A 27112-nucleotide genomic window follows, 5' to 3' on the forward strand; every position below is an offset into this window, starting at 1 on the left:
CTGTGTGCTGGACATTTTGTCAAGAAGAATACTGTGAGAAACAGTACTGAAAACTTACTGAAGTTCAAGAAGATGTAAACTGGCTTCCTTTGGTCAACTAGATGGATGATCTTGCCATAAAATCGGATTAAATTAATTAAGCAAGACCTCCTCATCAACCCACAATGGCTGTGACCAATGACTACAATGTCCTTCACGTGTTTTTCAGTAACCCCCAACATAATTTTTTCCATAACTTTACCAGATACTGAAGTCAGATGGACAAGCCTGTAATTACCAGGTTCTTCTTTCTTGACTTTCTTGAAAATTGGAATAATGTTTACCAGCTTGCAGTTAACTCGGGCCTCTCCAGATTCCCAGGACCATTTAAAAATAATTGAGACAGGTCTCCCAGTGACATCAGCCAGCTCTTTGAGTACCCTAGGATGAATTCCATTGCATCCCATGAATTACATGCGTCCAGATAGAGCAGCAAATCCAGCAGAAGTTCTGTGCTGGCTGTCAGTTGGTTGCTACCATAGCTTGGAGGTGACAGAGCCCAGAATCAGTGTTGAAGACAGAGGTGAAGAAGGCATTAAAAGTCTCTGCTTTATCTATGTCCCTGTTTGTAAGATGATCATTCCCATATCAAGGATCAAACCAATGTTCTCTCTGGATTTCCTTCTGTTGTTTTTAAATACATTAACAACAATAACAACAACAAAAAAACCCTTTTTATTGTCCCTCACAATATTAGCCATCTTCAACTCTAACTGAGCTTTGGCTATATGAATGTTCTCCCTACAAAGGCAAGTAGTCTTCCCATGTTGCCTGAACTTGCTTCCAGTGTCCCTATACTTACTTGTTTTTCACCAGATGTGCATGGCAGCAATAGCAACGTGATACCAATAGCAACTAATTCTTGGCTATCCTGATTATCCACAACATAATGTTGAACGCAGTACAACACAACACAGGTTTCAGTAATGACATTAAGAATCATGACAAGGATTTTTCAAAGCAATTTAAGATAATTTGAGTTTTGTTGAACCCTGATGGTTTTCCTGTTCTGAAAATGTCAAACTCAAACTATGGGGTTACACCACAGAAGAGAGTGCTCTATGCTGTATCTGCATGTGCAAAGCTTGCTTCCCTTATGGACACACAGCATGAAGACAGATTCATTTCAAATGTCCACCTTGGTCAGAAACACTCATTTTCACCATTCTGAGACCTCACTTTTAGAAACAGAGTGGTTCCTCTCAATTACCATCTTTGCAAATCCTTCAGAGTACATAACAGTTGTGCCACACTGAAAATGAGGGAACCATATTTGGCAGATATGCAGGTGGCTGTATGTGGTTTAATACGACGTTTCTTTGGGCTGCTAGATTTTTTTCTTCTATAGCTATGACTGTTGGATGAGCTTATCTGTCTCTCTCTCTGATAATTACTAAAATTACTAGATTTTATTTTTTGTTATTTTTTTAGGAAGCACGGATGTTTGCCTGTACAGTTTATGGAGCTTCAGGGTGATATTTTCTTTGTATTTTTTTCCAAATTAACATTCTGTGAGGCAGAGAATTCTTCATAAGTAACTTTCAGTATCGACCCTTTATCCTCTCTGTTTAGCACATTATTGAGACTCACAGGGAGAGCTATCTGCAGCCCTTCTTCCATTTGTTCATTTCTATTACCACAATAGTTCTTCAATAGAATTGGTAACCTGTGTTATTTTCTCAGCCTTGTGTAGTAAATAATGGTACATGCCTGAAGCTCATCAAAACAGCAAATAGGATGGCATATAACACATCATCCTTTCAAAATTGCTACGGCAGGGAGGGATGGCAGTGCATCCATTACCTCTGTTATTTCTCACAATGAAAGCTTATTTTTTCTGCCTGCGGATGGCAAGGCAGCTACAGAAAAAGCTGAGAGCTACACAAGGAAGTGCTCCTTCTCATGAACATAGTTTCTTGTTGTTCAAAGTGTAACCTACACCAGCTTGTTCATCGTATTATCTCTGTATTTGTGCCTCTGTTTGCACCCTTTCCTTTTCTCCCCTCTAGTCTAACTGGAGATTACCACTTTAAAGCCTGGTATCATGGTTGCTACTCTACAAGAAATTTCTCTATAATTTAGCACCACAATAATTTAGACACTTTTCTCACAGGCTTATCCTTACATCATCTTTTTGAGATAGGGGTATATGACTGTTTATGGAAAGACAGTCATGAATTGCTGAAAATCAACTGGTTCCTCTAAAGTTTTGCTCCTTCACATGGATGTCAGACACATAAGTTTGCCTCCATCATTTTCTGTGACATGAGACTCAGAAAGTTGCCACACAGTAAATTCAATTGAAATCACCTGTGTACACACATTTGCTTACTGAAAAAGCTGAGTGGTTGAGTATGTATCAGCACACAGGTTGTTCCTGAGGATAATCTGACTCTACACGATCGCAGTCTTCCCTGTCCTACAGTCACTTTCACATCTGCAAAGTTCCCTTACAGATTTATGGCAGTAATTTTGTAAGAGGCTTAATGTGGGACTGAGCAAAGAGATACAGCTGTACTTGACTGAATACTCAGAACTCTTTGCAACAAAAAGGAGAAAATGCTTTTGCTTGTAGAGTTAATATCCAGCTATCAAAGCAGTGGTGGCAGTAGCCAGTGAGCTGCACACTGTTGAGATGAATAACATTGTCCTCTCTCTCCTAAACAAGTTAATGCTAAGCATGGATTTATACTTGTTTTATTCTTCTTGTGATAAATAAAAACAACACCTTTTTCTAAGAGGTGTAATTTCATCGTGGTTAATGTGTGAGCTACATCCTCGATGAGTGTGTGTAGGCAAGTGTTGATTTATTTTGGCTGCTTGGAATAACTGACACTTATGACTCTAACCTAATTTAATCTCTTTGCCTCTGGAATGCTGGTATCTGAGAGCAAAGCAAGTGATTTTTTTAGAGCTGACACTACTGCAGGTTTCTGTTTTATTAGTTTACAATATTTGCAATAACTACAACTTTGTCCAAATTCTGTAGGATGTAATGCATTGCATAACATACCATAAAGTCTGTTGACTAATGTGAGCTACATGGACTACAGATCTTTTGCTGTTTCACTGCAAAAAGACTGTAAGTGCAGCTTATTTTTGAGAGGAGAACAGAAATTTCAGAATATCAGAATCTCATGCATTTCAATTTTTCTGTTGAAATAGAGAAGTTAGTGCTTCTGTTGTGCCAATAAAAATAAAAAATAGATGACAGTAAGCATCTTTCCTAGAGAAAAAGTATGTAAGAGAAGAGACACTTCTCTTCTAAACAAAAGGCAGAGGGCTGCTATCAGCTCGTGTCTAAAATGCATGTGATTTGGTTCTTAGGGTGAATAACTAATAATGTTTTTTAAAGAAGATGTGAATAGAAGTATGTAGAAATTCTTGAAAAGTAAGGACGTGCACATTGTTAGAAAAGATCACATTTTTCTTCCTTGGGCTGAGTTCCAGTAAACTCGTTCAAATTCTACAAACTAGTGGTAGGAACAGACAAGATTTCTACAGGAAAATAAAACCTGAAGAATATGCCCAATTTGTGCTTAACAGAAATGGGGTGGGGGAAGAAACACTTTTGATCTAAGATGAAATGCTTCATTTGTAGTTAATGATACCATTATAAGTAAAAATAAAATTTTAAAAAGCTAGATTTATAGAAATGTAGTTGCAGGAGTCTTAAATCCAGCGGTCTAGTTATCAGCTGTAAAAAATAAAATTGTTTGTAAATGTTCTGATTTAATTTTATTCTTTGCATTTCTCCAGCATTGTGGCTGAAGCATCAGTACCAGGAAATCTGTTTCTAGGACATTCCAATATTAAACAGAGATTATAAACTGCAGGGAAAACAACTTTTTACACAGATAGTGATAGGACAAGGGGTGTTGTCCTGGTGTTAAATTAAAAGAGGGGAGATTTAGGTTAGGTGTTAGGAGGAAATTCTTTACTCAGAGGGTGGTAAGGCACAGCTGCCCAGAGATGTCGTGGATGCCCCATCCCTGGAGATGTTCAAGGCCAGGTTGGATGGGACTCTGGGCAGCTGGTGCTTGATCTAGCAGTTTGCAAGCCTGTCCATGGCATTGGAGTTGGAGCCTGATGATCTTTGAGGATCCCTTGGATCCCTTCCAACCTCCAAATCCAAATATAATTCTAAATACTGGCTCATGTCTAGCTCACACTTGAGAGAGCTGCCTACTCTAAACATCCACCAAAATAGCGCATCAAATGCAAGAGGAAAAAATGTCATAATGCTAACTTGTTTTTGCTTTTTTTTCACTCTCACTCTACATGTGTTTGGAGTAGGGGCTGATTTGAGTGTGTTGTCTTTTTATTTTTTAATGGCGTCTTTGTTCAAAATACCGTATCACCACATAGTAGGACTTCACTTGAATTTCTTAATTGGCATTCACATAAAAAATTTGTGATAGCTTATACTAAGAAAATTACTTAGTAAAATTAAAATTGACTTAAGGTTTTGATAACATCATGCACAGAATCTAAATATTACAGGGAAGCTTTAACTGTCACCAGCCAGAACAGTATTGTTTGCCACTTCACTCTCTCTTGGAAAATCTCTTCCACACAGTTTTTCTACTTTGCATCTTTGCATGCAAAGGATAAAACATTGGAGAAAAGTGTATTGCATTGTCTAAAACCCTGCAGTAAGAAGTTGGACTTCAGCTTCTTCAGAGTCAATCCTTCAGCTTCAAACAGAATCAACAGGCAGTCATCCTCCCCTGTAGAGTGAGGAAGCATTTCTCCCCATTTTGCAGGTAGAGGAAAGCTGACACGAGAATGCCACGTGAAGTGGCTCCTGCTGTAACCCAATCTGGTGCCTTTATTCTGGGGCTACTTACCAGACACTGTATTTCTTCTCTTTTGTCTTATGGGCTGCACATTCGGGCAGTGGCCTTATGCGGCTGTTACAGGAAGTGGCATTGCATGAGCTCTATTCCCACCAGCTGACAGAGATGTAAGAATTTCATTAGCGTGATAACTGCTCTCATTCTGGCTGATATCCCATGAAAATGTAGTTTGCAAATACCTTCCAGGGCTGCTGTGGTGGCCCAGATATAGCCGTGTCAGAGACCCCAATTCATTTCACAGCCTTTCAGTCCTCTAGGTGCCACGTTTGCTAAGTAGGCTCCCACAGGTTTCTCCATATCAGGCAGAAGGGCAGCTGGGCAAAGAACTTAGTCAGTCCTTCAGCAAGTTGGACATTTGCTGGAGATTCATCAAGAAATGCTTCCAATGCAGTACTTCCTAAGGGTACTTTAATTAGCACAAGGGTTTGCAACCTTTTCTATGCCAGGAAGTTATCTCACAGCAGCAAGTAGATCTTTCTTTTTCCTTGCTTGAGCTGCGAGTCTCTTATGCAACATGACTGCAAAACAAAGAACTACCTCATGTGAGTTATGGATTAAAATGTGCATGCACTCAACTTTATTTAGAGGAAACAAAGTTCAATTCTTGAAAGCCTGAGAATTCACAAAATAAAATTCATCTGAACATCCCATTTCCCAGACAAAGGGTACAGTCATGCCCTGTGACTTCTGCATCCACTCGGAGTGCCCTGACTAGCTATCATGGAGCCTCGGCTCCTCCTGGATAAACAACAGACTACAAATACATCAGAAAAATAGGCAAATAATGTGTAATAATAAATATACTTGAGACAATTGCACTGTGTTGGCTGACAGTTCATTAGAAAAGAAGAGTTGAAATTGATCAAATGAATTGTTTGTTACTAATTATTTGCCTAATACTAGCTGTGATGTGAGACCTTGAGGGGGAGAATAAATTATCTTAATGAGGGATTAGGTTAAGGCATGTTATAAATTCTCATTTCAAGAGCTAACCCCACCATTAATGCATTTACCCATGACTGTGAATCTTCTCTAATAGCTGCCTGTCTCCTTTTGCATTTTGTACCTCGCTTCTAAACCCAGGTTCTGGACAGCAAGCATGTGGCCTCCAGATTCTACCTTTGTTAGAAACACCTAGAAGGAAATAACACTAATATGTAGAGGCTGTAAGGTGTATTTCATTATGGAGAAAGAAATGTTCACATTATATGGACAGACGGAGTTCCAGATACCTTTTCCTGTGGGCTGACCACATACCTGCTCAGTTTTTGAAAACCACATTTAGGTACTGCACCTGACTTTAGAGAGGTGGTTTTCCAAGTGAAATTTAGTGGAGAAATGGGGATAAACTGCCTTATACACATTGGAAGAGAAAGAGGAACATGGATGCATTGTTTTGCTTGTAGTAGAGTTCCATCTTGTGATCAGAAAGCTGTACAAGCGCATGAAGGTAATGTTAGCCTCAGACAATCCAAGCAGCAAGCATTTAAAACCTGATCTTCAACTGAGGTTCTGTAGCCACATTACCATCACATTTAATTACTATAACTGCTCTTAGTAATTCATAGCAAAATGAGAGAAAGGTAAATCACAGGCCAATTGAGGTAGGTACTATTCCTCTTTACGTATTTTATGTATGCTCCCTCTCAGGCATTGCTTCCTCCAAAGATCAGCAACACTGGTTATTGTGTAAACTGAGGGAGAAGAAGTGGGAGGGCACGTCAGGAGTTCTTGCCTTTCTGTGAACTTTAGTTGGTTTAGAATTTATTTAATCAAAGGTCCTCTCTATTTTTAAGACCTGATATAGTGCTTCAGTTTGCCAAGACCATTATAGCATTTTACAAGTGGTCCTTTACTTACCTTCTGTTTGTTTTGGCAGTTGCATGTGGCTGGTTTTTCCCAGTTACCCGTCTCCTCCTTTCTTCAGCACTTGGTGGGCAATCAGCGGTGCTCTGGGAGCACCCAGGCCATGGAAGGCTGCTGATGCAAATGGCCAGAGCCCCATGGAAATGCTGTGCCTTCACTGTAAACAAAGCAAGGCTGTTTGTGTTTCCACAGTAACCTGTTTCAGGGCACTCTGCAGCCCCTCACTATTGAGATTCAGAGCAAAAAAGAACTTCCCAGCATTCATTATCCTATTCAGTATCAATTCAGAGGCAGCACTTGAGTGTTTGTGTTTGTATGCAAAGATTCATCACATTTAGGGGTCAGCTACCTTGTCAGCTCCACAAACTCATCCCCGTATATAGACACAGAGGGAAGGAAAAATGAGCTTCATGTACTCCATTCATGTCAGAACTCAACAACTTTAAGAGCACAAATATTCTGCAGTCACTCATGAAAAGAAATTTTTAATAATAAATATCTAACAATTAATGGGCTGGTAGCTGCAGTTGTCTTCAGGGCATAATATCTAATTTCCTTGCAATGTTTCATATCCTTACTTTTCACGCTGCAACAGTCTATCATTAAAACCGAATGCAGGTTTCTATCACTTTTATTTATTTTTCAAATCAACTTATAAATCAGTGCCAGGCCTTGTTACAGATGAGTTCCAATAAATTATCAGCTGCGGACAAATCCTGAATGTTAAACATCCTCTCCTTCTTCTCTCTTCCACTGCCTGTGCTCCAGTGTATGAGCCTGAAGCACATGGCAGGTGGGGATTTTGCAGGATGTTAAAATAGATGAAAACCTGGCTTCTTAATTAAGTGCTGCTTAGATAATGTATTTTAAAATGTATTTGGTTTTCAGGAAAAAAGAAAAAAAGAAAAAAAACATCAAAACCTAAGGACAGTTTCACAACACAACTAACATCTCTGAACTTTAATAAGAAAGATATCAGCTCTTTTACTTCTACCTGACAAGTAATTCCCAGAGCCACTTTGAACCCTAATCTAGGTCATGTTAATCCTTCTCCCAAAATGCCATCGCTGCCCTTTGGAAACAGGCCATAAGTGCTTTTGTGACCTAATGCTAACTTTTCCTTAACTTATCTATCACTTCTAAATTGGATTACTGAAATTAGGATGGCAAGGCACTGGCACAGGCTGCCCAGAGAGGTTCTGGATTCCCCATCCTTGGAGGTGGTCAAGGCCATGTTGGATGGGCTCCTGGGAAGCCTGAGCTGGTGCCTGATTTAGTGGTTGGCAACCCTGTCGGCAGCACAGGGCTTAGAACCTGATGATCCTTGAGGTCCCTTCCAACCCAAGTCATTCTATGATCCCACTGCTGGTTTCAGCATGACGCTATCAGCAAAGCACATTTCTAGCTCTGCCATTAAGCTGAGATACACACAGTGAACTACAGTGATGCATGGAAAACTATTGTAATTAGTAAAGCAAGCTTCAAAATATTTAGGAATGCAATTGTCCAAGTTTGTGGTGTGACAGTGAGTGATACAGCTGCAGTCCTTAGTCTTGAAGAACCCTGTATCAGATGAATACAGGCATGAAGTAAACATGCCCCCAAAACCATACATTTATACAAAACCCACTCAAAAATATCGTGTTTTCTCTCATTTCTCCTTATTTTGTGTCCTCTGTTCTGCTTTTGTATCTTTTGTTTTGATTTTTTTTTTTTTCGCTTTCATACCTTTCAGGTTTTCAATCCTCTTTGCCTGTTGCTAGGCACCACAGTTTCCAATCCACAGAGTCTGACTTGTTTAACTTGACTGCCATGAACTCAAGGAAGCTCGAGCCCATTACTTGAACCATAAAGAGAAGCAACTGAAAATTGTCCAGTATTCCATCTGTTCTTCTCCTTTCTTATTTCTTATTTTGTTTTAGTGTAAACCAAACCAAAACAATGCAAACAAATAGAAAAACAAACAAACAAACACATAAACCTGTTCTGCTATTAGATTCACTGATTATTTATCAAGAGATATTTCTAGGCGTTGCCTGACATTCACTTTAGTTTGCTGGATAATTTAATTCATGTGGTGTACTGTTCAGTGTCAGACAACCTTAAACCATGGCAAAGTAAAAGCAAACCCTTGAAATCCTAGAAGAAAAATCATCAACACTGGCACAGAGATGAGCCACATACTCTAAGACTGATGAAAGAAGTAACTTTCTACTATGGGTGTGCAACCAGTTTGCTCTATTTATCAGTTTATAGGAATGACTGGCAAGGGAAGTTAAGAGTATTTTGATCAGCAAAAAAAGCAAACTTGAGGACAGATTAAAAATACAAGATGGACACTGCTGTCTTGCTCTGATGTACAAAGTTTAATTCAACTAATTTACACTGCTAGTGCCATATGACAAGCAATGACTGCTAGTGCAATGTGACAAGTACTAAACTAGGACTTCACAGACATTTTATGTTTGGACCCCATAAGAAAAAGCTTTTTTTTTTTTGCTTTGCTTCCCCGTAATTCTATGTAAGCAAACAATACTGTCCAGTATTTTCCATTCTCTCCAGTGAAACTGTTGAGATTATTTCAAACATGCTTTATAGCACTGAACGGAGTGCAATTTACTAAGGACTAAATTACTTCCCGTAGAAGTTAAGCTAGACGGGGCTGGGCAGATATTCTTATCACCCACTATGGGTACAACTTTGAGCTTACAAAAGGGTTTATGTGCCTGAAAAGTAATAACTGATATGACTTTTGTTGTAAAGAAATTTCTTTCTTGATCTTCTAAAACCACTATGCTTCTTTGCACTGCACAGCAGTGCTGCCTTATAGGTTATATGTATCAGGACTGCAGTTTATCTTACGAGCTCTCCCACTGACTCCATAGGAAGAGTGGAACAAATCTCTCCTTCTCCATCTCCACTCGATGAGTTCCTGAGGCGCATCAGTTGGGGATGCTACTGCCCAGCATTGCTGTGAGGCCTAATTAATTTGCAGGGTGCTTGAAGTTGTTTGAATGAAAGGCACTACAGAAGTGGAAAAGTATTAATTATTATTATTATTTCACAGGAGTCCTTTTCATTGTCCTAATGAACAATCTGTGTCTGGCAGAAGACTGCCTTCAAATCTTTCTAGACACGAGTTCTATTAACATACAAACGAACAGGTCACACTGCTCGTGCTGCAGAACTCTTTAGCATGTTAATGACAAATTCACACCAGTGGCCCCTCAGTGCTCTGGAGAAATACAGGTTTTGCTCAGCACTTAATAAAAAAAAGGCCATCATAAAATATGTCACTTGGGGCTGATTAATATTGTCGCAAGAGATAAAAATTGAAGAGGAAAATGACATAAATTTATTTTTTCATGGGTGCCAAATTTTCATACTAGAGTCATAGAATATACTGAGTTGGAAGGGACCCATAAGGAATACTGAGTCCAGTTCCTGGCCCCTCACAGCACCACCCAAAATCCAGACCCTGTATCTGAGGGCATTGTCCAAACACTCTTTGAGCTCTGGCACCTGGGCAGCCTGTTCCATGCCCACAGCCCTCTGGTGCAGACCCTTTCCCTAACCCCAGCTGCCCTCCCCTGACACAGCTCCGGGCCGTTCCCTCAGGCCCTGTCACTGTCACACAGAGCAGAGCTCAGCGCTGCCCTTCACTCCCTGTGAGGAGCTGCAGCCGCCATCAGGCCTCCTCTCAGCTCCTCTGCCCCGGGCTGAGCAAACCCAGAGACCTCAGCCACTCCTCATACACTTTGCCTTCTCTGTCTTCGTAGCAATCCCCATAAGGTCTCTCTACCCTCAAGGGAATCAGTCACTCCTCCCAGTTTAGTGTCCTCCACAAAACTACTTAAAAAAACATTCAAGCTCTATATCCAAGTCATTTATGAATACATTAAAGAGAAGTCCAAAAATACAGCCCTGAAGAATCCCACTAATGACTGGCTACCATGCTGAAGTGACCTCATTTATTGTAATATGGTGTTTCCATATGTGTTCATCTCACTGCCAACATAGCATTCATGGGTGGTTCTTAGCAAACAAATCTGTGGGGCCAAATTTGCAAGAGAAAACTCACAAAAAGACACCCACAATGCCTGTCAGTTGCTATGGCTTTGAAATGAGACCAAAGTGAAGACGCACTGAGGTGCCAAGGGCCTCCAGAAGGCTCAGGAGATGCAGGGCTGGCATATACCAGTCACCACCAGAGAACTACAGCTCTGGATGTCTGTAACCTGAGTGTCCATCTCATGGTGCCAGTCACTTTGTTTAGGTCTTAAGTGCAAGATGAGCATTTCTCACAAGCTGGCCCAGCCTGTCAACTGAGGGTCTCTACTGCTCAGTGACCACTGCTTTACTTCACAGTTATTGATGTGTTTTAGATGGGAAAAGAAATAAGGTAGGTTTGTGCTCCTTATCACAGAATTGTAGGGGTTGGAAGGGACCTCTAGAGATCATCGAGACCAACCCCCCTGCCAAAGCAGGTTCCCTACACCAGGTCGCACAGGTAGGCGTCCAGGCGAGACTTGAATATCTCCAGAGAAGGAGACTCCACAACCTCCCTGGGCAGCCTGTTCCAGTGCTCCGTCACCCTCACCGTGAAGAAGTTCTTACGCACATTCGTGCGAAACTTCCTATGCTGCAGCTTATGTCCGTTTCCCCTCGTCCTGTCTCCACGTACCACTGAAAAGAGACTGGCCTCACCGCTATGGCCGCCACACCTCAGATATTTATAAACCTGGATCAGGTCCCCTCTCAGTCTTCTTTTCTCAAGGCTAAACAGACCCAGTTTACTTAGCCTTTCTTCATAGGGGAGATGCTCCAGGCCCTTCACCATCTTTGTGGCCCTCCGCTGGACTCTTTCCAAGAGATCCCTGTCTTTTTTGTACTGGGGAGCCCAGAACTGGACACAGTACTCCAGATGAGGCCTTACCAGGGCAGAGTAGAGGGGGAGGATCACCTCCCTCGACCTGCTGGACACGCTCTTTTTAATGCACCCCAGAATGCCATTGGCCTTTTTGGCCACGAGGGCACACTGCTGGCTCATGGCCAATCTGTCGTCCACCAGGACGCCCAGGTCCCTCTCTGCAGAGCTCCTCTCCAGCAGCTCATCCCCCAGCCTGTATTGGTGCATGCAATTCTTCCTCCCTAGGTGTAAGACCCTACACTTGCTTGTGTTGAACCTCATCCGGTTTCTTACTGCCCAGCTCTCCAGCCTGTCCAGGTCTCGCTGAATGGCAGCACAGCCTTCAGGCGTGTCAGCCAATCCTCCCAACTTCGTATCATCAGCAAACTTGCTGAGGGTGGCCACTATCCCCTCATCAAGGTCATTGATGAAGATGTTGAACAAGACCGGACCCAGCACAGACCCCTGGGGGACACCACTGGTTACAGGTCTCCAGCCAGACTCTGCACCACCAACGACGACCCTCTGCGCTCTGCCAGTCAGCCAGTTCTCAACCCACCTCACTGTCCACTCGTCTATCCCACACTTCCTCAGCTTTGTTATAAGGATGTCGTTATCTCATGCAAGGAGTAGTGTAGGAGGGGAGGGTGTCAGTTGTGTTTTCCTTTGTTTTTGTTTTAAATCAGGCTTTCTCTGTGTCGCTTATGAGTTATGATGATAAGAGAAGAAAACTGTGCTCTAAGGACTTGACCCATGCTCTGACATCAGCAGAAAGCACTCTCCTTGACTCTCTGGGGCTTTTGATCACGACCCTATTTAGGAAACATTTTATTCTTGTAAGGCATAATTCAGTGGCAAGATTTTTATACATGCTTTAGAAGCAGTCCTCTTGTTATATATATACTTCATTAACTTCCCTTTGCCATTTTTAGTTTAGAAGCCAACAGCTGCAGTGGGGTACTGGAGTGGCATTACCCCAAGTCAGTGCAGGTTCTCATTGCATTGTCCATGATGTATGCAGGAGAAAAGGTGAATTGATCCATAGGGAGAAAACACTTCAGGGCTAAGCAGCCGCTAAGCAGAGCGATCACACAGAGCCCTGCACCAGCCAAAGGCTGTCCACCTGCTGCTCCACTCAGAAACTCTCCGTGCACACACTGAAAATCATGGCAGGGATTTGAAGGCAGCATACTGACACAAATGTTGCCATTTGAAATTCAATCAATTAATATTATGGAGAGGTAAAATCGTTACTATAGCAGATAGACCGCTGTTGCCCTCATAGAGCTAAACACTGTACCAAGTGCCAGTACAAGGGGTTTTCTGTGTCCTATAATGGTTAGATTTTATCTTTGAGAATTTCATGCTATTCTCTTTCTGATTAGTTATTTTATACTAGGTATAGCAAGGAAGTTTATAGAGGAGTAAAGAAAAAAAATGAAACTGAAAAATTGTATAATTGGTATTTTAATTGTACAGATACCAGCTTCAGTATTCCAGTGGCAAACCAAAGTTATAATATTTACAAGGAAAAGAGCAACAGAGATATTTCCTTACAGGTTTTTAATTGGAATACAGATTAAATCAGTTTATGAAGGCGTGGGACACCTGAAGCATGCACATGATGGGCAGGAAGGTGACTTTGTGTACCAGCATCTGGAAAGGACACAGCCAATGGCATGGTTTAGGCACAGTTCACTCAGAGATTCCTATCTGTGGGGAAGGTAAATTTTGCCACTCCAGAAATGGAAAGTTTAGCCTTGGACATAGGAAATGGAAGGGATGATACTGTGATTTTAGAGAGCACAGTAGAAATGTGCTTTTTGCACTTGCTGCCCCAGGAAAAATGGGAGGGATGGAAGATAATTCTGCCTCCTGAGTCTGTAGGGAAGGGTGATAGTTGCCAAACGTCTCAGATCCATCAGGGCCTCAGTCATCTAACCTTTCCACAGCAGCAGCATAGGAAACAGTATCAGTGAGCTTTGCTAGAAAAATTAATCCACCATGCTTGGGTTGTTTTGCTCTTCCTAGCAGCTAGCCACTCTAGGAAGCTGCCTCCTTGCCCGTGCCTGCAGCAAGCTCTGCTGTGAGAGCATTCTGCCTGTACCCCTGCCCATGATGGCACTGCACCAAACAGACTGGAATAGACAAACTGCTGCTGCTGACACCAGTGTGAGTCCTGTGGCTGAGTGATCATCTCTAGATCTGCATGAGGGCAGAGAGGATGGTGAGCTGTTCACAGGCAGGGAGGTTGGCCTGACAAAGAAAGACTAAACCTCTGCAAGCTCCCACGGTGGTCCACAGGGAAAGAGAGATTCCTCCAAAGGGTGGTGGTTGCTGCATGAAAGGACTTCTGTGGGCTAAGACAGTAAAGTTTTGTTCAGCATTCTCAGATGGTCATATTTCTGCACCTGAAGAAGGGATCTGGTTTTCAAAGGTGCTATCTGCCCACCAGGTCTCATAGGAGTAAACAGAACTGCTTTGATTAACATTTTGGAAAACTAGAGAGTAGTTTAAAATAATTTAACAGGGTTCTGGAGTCCTACTTGAAAGCTCACTTTTTATCTTTTTATCTTTTGGAGCGCTGCTATAGCACAGTAAATTTCAGTTTGTATTACATGGAGAGCAAAGAAAGAGAAAGAAAGAAACCAGTATATCAGTCTGACTGAAGATGGACATGACCTCACTTGTTTATTAACTGCAGTTGAAGTCAATGCGAAAGTGTCAGTAAGTTCCTTTTAATGAACTCTCCCCAAAGAACCTTTATGTGTAGAGATCCATTATTAAAAAATTTCAGTGTAGCTCACTACGCAACAAATGATCAGTAAGGCATGTGAGTAGGAGTCAATTATAAGACAATTTTAGATTTTACCAAATCCACTAAAACAGTCCAGGGCTGCTAAGACCTGCTACAGTAGCCAAGCTAAAGACCTCTTTATCTTCTGTTTCCAGTAAATAACATCTATTAAGCACTAGCAAAATGAAGTTTTAAACTAGCCAAGATTTTTGATTTTTTGGAAATGGTGAACTCAATTTTCAGTAGAAAATGTCCATTGCCATGCAAACATGTTAAGTCCTGATTCTCATCCTGCATGTATTCTTTGAAAAATTCTGATTATCTTTTTGGTTTTGTTTGGGATTTTTGTGTTTAGGTTTTGTTTTTGCTTTGGGTTTTGTATGTATTTTGTTTTAATTAAGCTTTTATCCAAAAGTAGAACTGGGTTTTAACAAACAAGCCAGCACATAGAGTAGCCATCACATGTCAGTGCCATCGCATGTGTTGTGCCCATCTCCATTTCCACTGAGCTCAGGAAGAAGATGGAAGGAGCAGAGTGCGAAGCTGATGGACATCAGCAAATATTGCAAAGTTATTTGGAAGTTTTGGGAGTGCAGGATCCCATGTATATATATGAACTTCTCCCAGTGTGAAAAGCAGCAGAATGGTGACAAAGAATATTTAGGGAGTTACTGGGTGACATTTTGTGGCATATTTTACTCAGGAGATCATGATCTTCCATTCCAATCTTAGAATCTACTACCTGTAATAACATTCCTTCCTTCTCCCTCTTTCTCCGCATTTATATACGGTATCTGCATATATGATATCTGCATTCTCCAAATATGAAAAAAATACAAATTTTGAGACTATCAAATTTCTTTATAGATTTAATAAGTAACTTTTTGTTGCATTAATAACTATCTACTTACTTGTGAATATTCCTCTGCAAAAAACCAGGCACTTTCTTTGATTTGAATAAATCCAGTTGTACACAAATTCAGGGCATTCAACCCTAAGCAAATCGTTCTAGGAATCAGTAAAGAAAATTCAAAACTTTACCTGTAAGAATAAAGCTGACTAGAGTATTTGGAGAGTTTGACAATCGGTGTGACACTGTATTTAGGGAAAAATCCTGATTTTCTCTTGTTGAGATGGGCTCAAAACCTGCGGAAGTGAGTAAGAAAATGTCCATTCACTTCATTGAGCTCTGGATGAAGATTCTGATCTAAGAAGAAGGATGCTGCTGCTCCGCAGTAAGCCTAGCAGTTATCGTTTCCCCTGCACGTATCCAAAAAGCAATTTAACGCACCAGCAGCAGTTGCCTATTAATCGGGCTAGAAAAAAGGTAGCCTGGGAGGGTGGGTTTAAAAGAAGAATGTGGCACTATTATGTATTGCTTGCAAAGTAAACAAGCAACATCAGTATAGTCATTTCCTAATTACGAGCTGTTTCATAAACTGTAAATGCTAACATGGGAGAGGTAAATCATAGCAATTTAATTAATAAAACACTTTAGACAATTAAATCCATATGTGCATGTCCCGGGGCACAACATCAATAATAGAAGCTTGCAGGCATATTTTGGAAATTTTATGCAATCATTTGCAGATCTTGTAGTCAATAATTGGTACAAACTATTTTAACTCTTCCTTGCCTAGTCTGGAAAAGGGAAATGAATTATTAATTATTATTATTGTTATTGATTTCACTCCTGTTATTATGTTACCTATTTTCTTTCCACACTGTGTGTCTAATCTAAAATGTACGGTCTGTACGGTCTGTAAGAGGAGTCTGATTTCTTCCTTGGATGTATATGAGTTCAATAAGCAGTATAATGAATTAACTTTGTCCTATAAAAGCAGTAAAATTGTCTTCCCAGCCTGTAGAGCTGGACTACAAATGGCAGACACGCCGGAACTTCAAGGCTCTGAAGTCTGAATCCAATTTCCAAACAAAGGGGCCTGTGCCCTGGAGGATTTTTCCATGATGAAAGCTGTCTGAATGGAGACTGTGCCAACTATCCAGAAAAGCAACTGGTAACCGTAACCAGAACAGTGTAGAAGACTTGTACTGTTTTCCTGTGAGATATGGCTGTTAGTTGTAGAATATAAACCTCTATAAACTCCAATACCTAGCACCCTACAGTGTCTCTTAATGTTGGGAATCCATTTGGCCACAATAGCAGCCACACACCCTAGAGAAGTGGCCACACTCCATTCTCACACAGATAAGCTGCCAGAAATATCCAGAACTTAAAAAATGTCAAAAACTTCTGAGGAGCTAGCTGCAGGATGAAGTTGGCTGTGGCTAAACTCAGGCAATGCTCAAAGGAGAGGCCAAGAACTGTGAGCCCACCAGCCAAAGACAAACTCCTTTTCATCAAGAAAATGCTGGAGTTTTTTTAAGGCTCATTAAGCTTGGAGAAGGAAATGGTATCACTTTCCTGAAGAACTTTCCATCATCCTCCAACCAAAGAGGAAATTCTCTCCCTTCCTCCTAGATGAAGATCTGGCCGCTGGCAAGTACTTGGTAACAGAGACTCAGCAGAACTGCTGACTCAGAGAGTGGATGGGCTGAAGCTGACAGAGTGTAGCTGTGAAATCTCAGGGTTCTTTCTGCTGCGAGCACTGCATGACAGCAGTCACATCCTTCCACTGGCTCCCAACTAATTTCCCACGTCCATGTAAAGCTTTGTTCTTACAACCTCGAGCTTTAATGAATCCAACCCTGGCAACATCAAAGCATGGTATGATCTTTGAACCACTGTAACTGCATGTCTTCTGGGACAATGCAAATCATAAAGACTTTTAAAGCAATTAATGGATTCAGCCCCATTTACATCAAAGTTCCAATTCTGATTTATGCACTGCCATGACAGCAGCACTCCTCTGGGACAAGGCAGCTCACAAAATCCCACAAGTAGCACATAAATTCTGGGAACATCTTCAACTAAGTGGATCTTATGAGGGGACAATCTTCTACATTGGGACAGCCTTACAAACAGGAGTTAAACAGATATTAAATTCTCCAGGGAAAACAGTCAAGCTATAAGAGAAACACTTTTCTCACAGAGTTTAATCCCCTGGTCTTTAACTGTCAACCTGTTCTGAACCTTAAACTTTCACCTACTTCCCGATTAGAACCAAAGAAGGGATGCAACACAAAAAGGAAGGCTTGCCAAAGACCTAAGGAAATGTATAAGGGTCTCCACCATTTCTGTTGATTTCACATGAAAAAAAAAATAAATTGTTGAGTAGGTAAATAGAGAGTTGAATTAGCTGGCAAGCCACTGCTTATTTATAAAAATACGATGGAGAAAAATCCGTTCTATATTTGAGAGCAAACTACCACTTTCCACGAATTCAAACTTCTCTTGCATTCTTGTTGTCCCAAGATATGGAGATATTGCTCTTACCTTTCTCTTAACAGAAAGTCAAGAGTTTGAACATTTATCCCTTCTCTTGATCTTTAGGGATGACGATTTCACTGCCTACTGTTATTTGCAGGGTCAGGATTTCATACAGTACAATCTGCTGAGTATTTCAGGTGTTCTGAGAGAATAAAGTATGAATCACTGGTACAAGTACCGATAATGATGCAAAAAAAAGGTTGTCTGCTGGTAAGGAGGGAAAATTCAGTAACATTATAGAAATATGCATTACAGGAAGAGGTTTTAAAATGTTTTAGTTCAGTTGAAAATAACTGTAAATTAAAACTTCGCTTTTTGAAGTTCCTTCTTAGTTATTATTATTCAGATATTTGGTAATTCAACACTCTACTACAGCAGTTTAATTTTAATCTGTGAAGGCATTTGCAGCATGAAATTCTAACATGGGGGATGTTAGTTATAACTGTGCTGTTATTAAGTTGTCGATACTTAATGATGAGTATTTGCTTTTTATTCTTATTTACAATTTTTTTTCTACCCAGTAGAACATAGTAAAACTTTATTGGCTCATACACACTGTCACAGCATGGGCTAATATAAAAATGAATAATGCTGAGGTGGTTACTGGCAAAGCATTATGGCAAGTATGGTCAAATAACATCGTTTATATGTAAATCTGGCTCCAGTTCATCAGATATTAAGCAGTTTCGAAGTCACTGCGTTTGTGACACATTTAAAAGAGTTTCTTCTATTGTACTTTGATTCCTGTCCAGCTTCAGCTGATGAGAGGTCAGTAAATGTCCTCACTACATTTCAAGTCCCGCTGCACAGCCATGCTAGCAAATGTCGCGTCTGACAACATTGCTGCTGGTTCCTGTTGCCTCAGCTCTTGAGACTATCTTGACACTGGGCATCAGTTTTCCCATATGTGGTTCACTGGCTTCTATACTGCAGAAAATCTTAATTGAAAGGGCGGAACAAGCATGCAGCCTCTAGAACAGGCAAACGTATGGGTCAGCTGCTTTCTCCAGTTTGGAGATGAGATATTACCTCCTATGGCAAAAGGTTAAGTGTCACAGAAAAGTCCTCACAGGAGACTTAAAAGTACTACTTTTAATTGTTCCAGGTCAGCAGTGAATTTCACACCTAGTGTGATGAGCTGGGATGTTCACCCAATGGCCGCTCATCCAAAGTCCTCTGAGGCCAAAAGAAAAATGACAGTAGAACAAAGATCTACCATGTCCTTCATCATCCAGTCACTGCAAACTTAAATTACCTTCACCCACGTGGCTCAGATACAATATAGAAGGCTGTTTCATTTTATATATTCTCATTATTCTGAAGATCAACATCTTATTTTGACAACATTATTTTACTTCTTTTAGTGGTGCACCATACAGCAATATTGGTGAGTCCAGAGGGTGGTTCTTAGGTTGTTGGGTTTTTTAAATACTTTTTCAGTTTGTATCTTGAGTGAACCATTGTGCTTTTAGAATCAACCCTTCCATTCTAAATGAGTAAATAATTCATTAAAAACTGAATTTATTTTAAATATTGCATCACTGAGTGCTTTCAGAGTGATCATAAGTATATTATAAATTGTGTTTTATCAGTGAAATATATCACTGGTTGTTTTAGCACTTTTTTTTTAATAGGCAAAAAAGCCCTGAATTTTAAAGGCTACAAATTCTTAAAAAATTAGAGATAATATTAACTCCTGCTCTACTTTTAATTTAAGCCAACAAATAGTCCAAAAGGCTGTGATATTTTTCTGTTAATGAAAAAGAAACTACTCTCTGTTATCCCTTTTGTTTCCAGAATTTTTGTTACAGAATGTGCTGCATATTTTAATAGAATGCAAAAGAAGTTAAGATTCAATATTGAATATCTAAACTATTTTATATTGTTCGATCTGAGAATTTTGGAAACAGGGAAGGTCTTGATTTTCAGTTCCACTGTGCTTTTCCAGATGGATCTCTTATGAGGAAACAATGCACACATGTCAAATTAGATATATCCTATGTGAAAAAGCAATTTCAGTGTGAAATTTAATTGTTCTCACATTCCCAATTAAAAAGATCACTATTCGTCTAATGTTGTAGAGTAAACTATAAATATCAAGTTTGGATGCAATTTTTATTTTCTTGATTTTTCCAGCTGATTTGTCAATGCTACAGGATGACGCTACAGGCAGACTTTGATATCTCTGATATTATATGGTATTATGCATCTGTATTTATTTGCTGAAATGTTACCCAAAACAATTCACAGAAGGTTTTTAATCAGAAAATGTTGAAATTCATTATGATTTTTTTAATCCATTATGGTTGTGGATTTGATTTTTATTGAGTGATTCATAGCAGAAAGCTATCCTGCATGATTTAATTTGTGATAGACAAGCTGTGTTAAGTGCTGGGCTTAATGTGAGATATGAATTATAAAATGCTGCTGCCAAAGTGAATAGGTGAATGGCTGGGAGACTCTTAAACAGGAATAATATCAGCCTTATCACACTACATGAACATGCTGTCATATTATCTAGAAAACATACCTATAAGCAGACAGAAATATATTCTCTTTCTTACAGGGGAGAAGCTTCATGGCCTTGTGTGAATGTAGGAGGAAACAATGAACATGTTAGACGTCTTCCTTGAGGCCCTTGAGCAGCTGTAGTTGTGCCACATCCAAAAGAAGTGATTAGAGTCTGCTTGAGATGTGGAATATTGTCTTCCTAAGCTGGATTCCCTCCCATTATCAGCAGACAGATGTAAGACTTAATAGTTATTGTGAATGTTGAGCATTTTCATGGGGCTGTCAAGAACTGGAAGAATATAATGGTGGGGCATGATCATCCTCATCATCACAATAATAATAACAAAGAAAAGAAAATAACAAAACCAACCAAATCTCACTGATGTTTGAAAATGAAGCTATGTGGCCAGATCATACAGATCTAAGAGAACATGGGAAGTGTGTAGTGCATAATGGTGCGAAATGCTTTTTTTTAAAGGAAAGAATTTAACTGTTGTTACTAGAGAAGGAAAGCGGTGTGAATATGAACAGCTCATTGAAATGTACAAACATGAACACACTCAAAAATTAGAGTTGTCACTGGAAGAACAGAAGTTTTACTTAAAAATATTATTTAAATCTATGAAAGTCCACTAGCTGTCAGAATTCAATGCTTTTCCTCTCTTCACTGCATTTGGTAATAATAAAAACATATTTTCAGAAGATTGCATGAGATCATGGTCCTTTTTTTGGTAATAATAGCTACGTAGCTTTAGATATCTCCCCAGTAAATTATAATTTAATTTTCAGCTATTTAAAGGTCACTCTGAATAATATATATGCTGCTTAATAATCAGCTAAAATAATGGCACCTTTCAGGAGTGGAGGCTAATAGCACTATTGCCTTTGTGCAAGCCTTTACTGTTTTCATTTGTTGTATGATCGGTGAAGCAAGAGAGAAGTTGCTCTCACGTGCTGGAGCCAGATCTTCAGTCCCTCTTTCTTTCTTTTTTAAATGGAAGTAACAAAAACCTTTCCGCAATCAGCAGTAATCTCTCCAAAGGTCTTTTAATTTAAAAAGTCATAAGTGTTAATTAGCTATTATTAAGTGCCCCCTGTATAAATTAACGTGATTGATGAAAAAATTAAGGGTAATGAAAAATGTAGCAATGCATGTATTTTTAAGAGACTATATTAAAGATGAAAGTCCCCAAAGACAGAAACTAAGGCCTGCTGCACCCGTGCCCTGCCTTTATTAGTATTAATAATAAAAAATATGTAGATATGTTTCTCAGAAATGCACATGGACACTTTGGATATACCAGTTTTAACATATTTCTTAATTCATTGTGCAGTGAATACAAATTTGTGACCAAGATTTATTCCAGTGTGATGTAATGTTACCATTTTCTTCTGGTTTTGTGGATCAAAAGAAGGTTGTTTGAAAATGGAAACTGGAATCCATATGTACAGAGCAAAGAGAACTGAACTGGCTGATTGATTGCTTTTTTCATAAATTTTATATGTATCTTGATAGGATGCTACTATAATTTACAAAATATTCATTCTCTGAATGCAGGTCTCTTTTTATCTGTTCTCAGAACCCAAACCAAAAGTATAAAGAACAGAACGATCCATTCCTCAAGAAGGCTGATATTATTCTGTGTTAAAAACTGTTCTTGATTCTGCATGCCATTTGTTCACATGAAGCTGATTCAACCACCATTCGTTTTAAGCTAGAAGATGGGATGTTTGGACTGGATGATCTTGGAGGTCTTTTCCAACCTTAGTGATTCTACGATTCTATAATTCTAAGATTAAGCCACACTTCTCATCAAGAGATTTCTCCCAAAAAAGAATGTTTGAATAAATAGTATCAGACCTGAACATTTTATTTGCTTCCTACTCACCTACTCAAAACTTATTACCTATATCACATAGTTGCTAGCTTACTTAGATTTTTGTTTTATATAATGGCCTTGTTGAAATCATAATAATAATGTGATATACACTACATGAATATCCATTAAGGAACAGTTCCCACCAAAATCTAGATTCTCAACAAAGAAGGAAAGACTAAAAGTAACTGATTACCAGCATTCTTGCATGATATAAATGCAATAATATAAATTCCTCTCAAAATGCCAGGAATTTAACCCTACTTTCTAGGATGCAGTTTCTGCAGCAAGCAATTTCTCAATTAGTAGATGCAATGAAGCGTGGTTTTCTGTGATGCCGTCATGTTATGAGACTGAAATCCTTGCTTGTTGCTCTGCATCTCTTAGCTTGGCTTGCAAGTAGAAAAGAATCTACTTTTCTGTGGCTGTGAGAAAACTGTGGGGATGGGGAATGGCTGGTAACACCATGCATGATAACTGGATTTAATGTAAAGCAATAGTAGCCTTGAATATCCATTACATTTCTCAAAATTTGGAACTCTTGTACTTCCAGATTCAGAGGTATTTTCTGTTTATGAAATCTTCACTGAATTTTTCCTTTGTGATCTTGTCTAAATCTTGAATCCTTGTAAGCCTCAAGCTTTGATATTATCTTAAAGCAAGAAATTCAGAGAGGAAAAAAACACCACTTTGTTTTGAATTAGTCCAATTTCTTTATTATTCTAAGAGTTCTAATACCAGAAGATGAAGTGAATCTATCCAATCAGCATTAATAGCATAATTCAGGTCAGTACTCTTGAGACATCATCTAGAGGAACTTCCTCCCCAAAGCAGGGCAGGCTAGTCAGAGCTTTGCTCAAGCTGTTATGGATAAACTCCAAGGAAGGAGACTGTACACCCTCTCTGGGCAGCCTATTCCACTGCTTGGATTTGCTTATGGGGAAAAGATTTCATTGGGGAGCAGCAAGAGCCAGTCTGGGGTGCCATTAACTAGGATGCCCATCAGAGAGGGCTGGAGGCTGAGGCAGGCAGACCATGGTGGTGATAACAAGTTCTATAAACTGTTCCAGAGAATGGAAAGGGCATAAGTCAGGTCCAACGTCCATCCATCCAGGGTCCTACTTGGAGTTCCAGTCAGGAGATCAAGAGACACAGCTGGAGAGGAAACTGAAGATAAGTCCACAAATCTAAGTCTGAAGACAATGCAGGAGACAAGCTCAGAAACTGTTCTGGAGAAAGATCCACTGATGGTATAGTCCAGAAAGGAACTAACCTGAACCTAAATCGAACTCCTGGACCAATGTATTTTGACATGATTCAGTTGCCATCGTATTGGTTTCTAATTCCAGCTTTGTAGATATATCTTAGCTGCCACACCAAAATACCATTCATACCAATTATTTTATTCTATCTGCCAGCAACGGGTGAATGTGTTGACTGATCAAAGATATCTCAGCTGGTTCTAGATAATTCTGTGTAGGCAAATAAATGAGGTTTCTCATATTCTCTGTACAGGCATTCCAGCCCATATCTTATCCCTCTTGTCATCCTGTAGAAACCCTCCAACTCTGCTGGATTCTTTTGAAAGTAAAGTCATTAGAGATCAGAACTCCTCATAAAGATACAAACATGCAGAGGCCTATTAACATTTTCTGGTTTCATATCTAACTTTTTTTAGGGCTAACACTGGATTTCTTTGACCACTTGGGAACTGTACTGGTGTTTTCTTGTAAATACAGATTTTGTTCTCATAGTATCTGGTTCCTGAGAGATAACAAGCTGAATATTTTATGTATGAATCTGGGACAGTTTTTCTCCCACATGTCAGAGATTTGTATCTACTTTTTTAGAAGAATCTGCCTATAGTCTTTATTTTCATTCTACAAAGCTTGTACTCATTACTAGTACTTTTTAACTCCAAAGCACTTCATTTCATAGCCTTAACTTTGTGTATATGCTGTATGCATCATTTGAATCACTTTTTTTGTGCATGAGAGAAATACAAAACTGTTAACAAGGCTCATCTTATACTCTCAGTAATTTAGTCTTTGAAAACCTTATTGCTTATGGCATAGTACAAAATGAATAGCAACACTTAATTACAAACCCAGCTACTGTTGAGAAGAAAATACAGTAAAGAATAGTTAAACAGAACTTGAATCTAGTGAAAACTCACCATATGAACATCTGTTGTTATTTCAATTCATTATAATATATGAAAACAGTGTGAAAATTTCGGTTACAGTGAATCTCAGCTTGTGAGATGAGAAATACTTACACAGAACTGTAGAATAATTTAGCTTTGAGCAGACCTCTGGAACAAGTTGGTTTAAGCATAGCTCAAAGCAGATTGAGCTAGAGCTTTGGCCTGGCAAGTTCAGAGTATCTGCAAGGACAAACAGTGTGCAATTTCTCTGGCAATCTGTATCAATATTTGACTGTCCTCATTGTGTTGTTGTTGGTTTTTTTCCCTAGTATCTAATCAGAATTCTTCTTATTTCAAGTTAGGCCCACTGCTCATTATACTTTCCCTATGAAACTTCTGAAGAGACCTGCTTCTACCATGCCTGTAAAAGAGCAATAAGATTTCCCCCAAAACCTTTTCTTTCCAAGTGAAAAGTCTCAACTCCTTCAGCCACTCCTAATGTACAGAGGTTCTTCCAAAAATTTTTGGCCCTCCACTGAACTCCTCACAGTGTATTAAAATCTTTCTTGTACTGGGAAGGCCAAAACAGGAAAGAGCGCTACAGATGCAGTGTCCTGATACTTAGAGACCTATAGTCATCATTTGTCTTTCAAGGTAGTGTCACAGGGCACCTAGACCACTGGACAAAAGTTGCACGCTTGTTGGGTTGATACGAGCACTGGGAAAAAAGATGGCAGTTTCTTGGTAGAAGCACTAGTGGAGGCTAGTTTCTGAGGATCCAGCAGCCCTTGAGCCTTATCTAGAATTAATCAACAGCATGAAAACTATGCAAGTATACTAATTCATAGAAGTTTAGAAGATGCCTTGCTCCACAAGCCACAAGTGTGCATTAGTGAGTTGCAAAGGGTTTGTAGTGTAGCTCCATTACCCACTCTCAGTAATTCCAGAACAGAATAAATTATGATTTATTTTCTTTTAAATATATAAAATCTTCTGTGAAGAGCTAATGTCTCTGTTGACCTGGTTTAAATTCCACCACATCAGCAGAAAGATTCTCAATTATTTCAGTGGATTATATTTGATATTCCATGAAATACACTCAGCTTACTGGTCGGATCATTCTTTGTGATTTATGGCAGAAATAATAAATCTGGCACACATTTTATGCTACTTGTCTGCATGGAATCTCTCTATTATTCAAGAAAAAAAAAAGCTTTTTCGCTCCTGTTTAATAGTTACCAAGAAGAAAAAAACAATTCAGCACCCAACACTAACCTAATACTTACAAGTGAAAACATTGTTTTGATTCGGAAAAAAAAACAGAAGTTCCCCTTCATCTCACTAAAATTAATGGATGCTTTTAATTGCACGTGGTCATCCTCTGTGAAAAAATACCTTTGGTTTCTGTTTAAACATGTACAAAAAAATCTAAAAATGTTGTGCTGCTCTATTCCATAAATCACTCCTCCATAATAATGCCTTCCTGTTCAAGCACACTAATCAAATCTCTTCCCTGTCACTGAAATTATTGCATTTTAACAAGCACAGGATTTAATCATCAGTGCAGGGTTTTCATGCATTTACTTCAGTCAGGACTTGACAGCAAACCTTTACTCATGAGTTGTCCTTACTGTGGTGGTTTGATTACTATTTTGACTATTCATGTGAGTAATACTTTCCTGTTTCAGGCCTTTAATTAGCTGAATGCTTTCAGAGATATTTCTGTATAAAGCATTTTCTCTGTGCAATAACCATGGTATGCTTCCTCCCTCCCTCATGTTAATGACTTGGGCAGGTATGTATTTGTCTAATGTATCAATCATTTTCTCCTCACTTTCTACACATCTAAAATCTTTCTGATTGCTTCTCATGAATTTTAAGAAGCTTCCCTGATAGACTTTGGCATCTATATTACGTGTCACATAGGATTTGATCTTTTGTGATCCCAGTTCTGATTGAAATAAAAGGCAGTGTCCGTGTGTAAAAATAGCCCACACTGCTTTCAAGCTTGCCAGCTGCTTTGCTTCTTTGTCTTTCTGATGCCCTTTCTATCCTTTTGCAGCTTGAAGGTCATCAGTGCATGTTCACAGGTCTCCATCGCATCCAGGAATGACTACAGATGCTGCTGAGGTGATTTCTTTAATTAGACATGTAGCTGCTCATTGGCAGAATACTGTGCACCTGGGACTAACAATGGCTTCATGTGATATATTAACCTATTCCTGATAGAGACACATGGAGAGAGAGGAGAATGAATTTACAAAAGAAAACAAATTGTCCCCATTAATTTGCTATTCAAAATGTTCCCTTTTCAGTATAAACTCTTAAAGATAATCAGAAGTTAAAACTCATCTGCAATATTGGGGCTCTCCTGCAGCCAGAAGTTTGTTTACAGACTTCTTCTCTTCCATATGTGGAGTGAAGTCCAAACTAACAAGGTTTTACAAGGAGAAATGCCACGTAATGAAGAAGTTTAGCCTTTGTAGGGTTAGCTGTTTCTTTTATTATTATGGCCCCAATCCCATATATGTCTCTGAGTAGTCTATAATATTCACTCATTTCAGATTAAGTCTGTGCAATTATTGCAGCCTACCTGAGTGATGGAATTTGGACAAATGTTGCCTGGGATTCACTCAGTTGGGTTTTGCATAACTTCTCTTAGCAGACAGCTAGAGGGATTTAACATGCTGTTATCCCCTGGGTGTTTGTTAGTCTGG

This window comes from Meleagris gallopavo, chromosome 3, assembly GCF_905368555.1.
Source record: "Meleagris gallopavo chromosome 3, MGAL_WU_HG_1.1, whole genome shotgun sequence".
In the NCBI taxonomy this organism is placed as follows: Eukaryota; Metazoa; Chordata; class Aves; order Galliformes; family Phasianidae; genus Meleagris; species Meleagris gallopavo.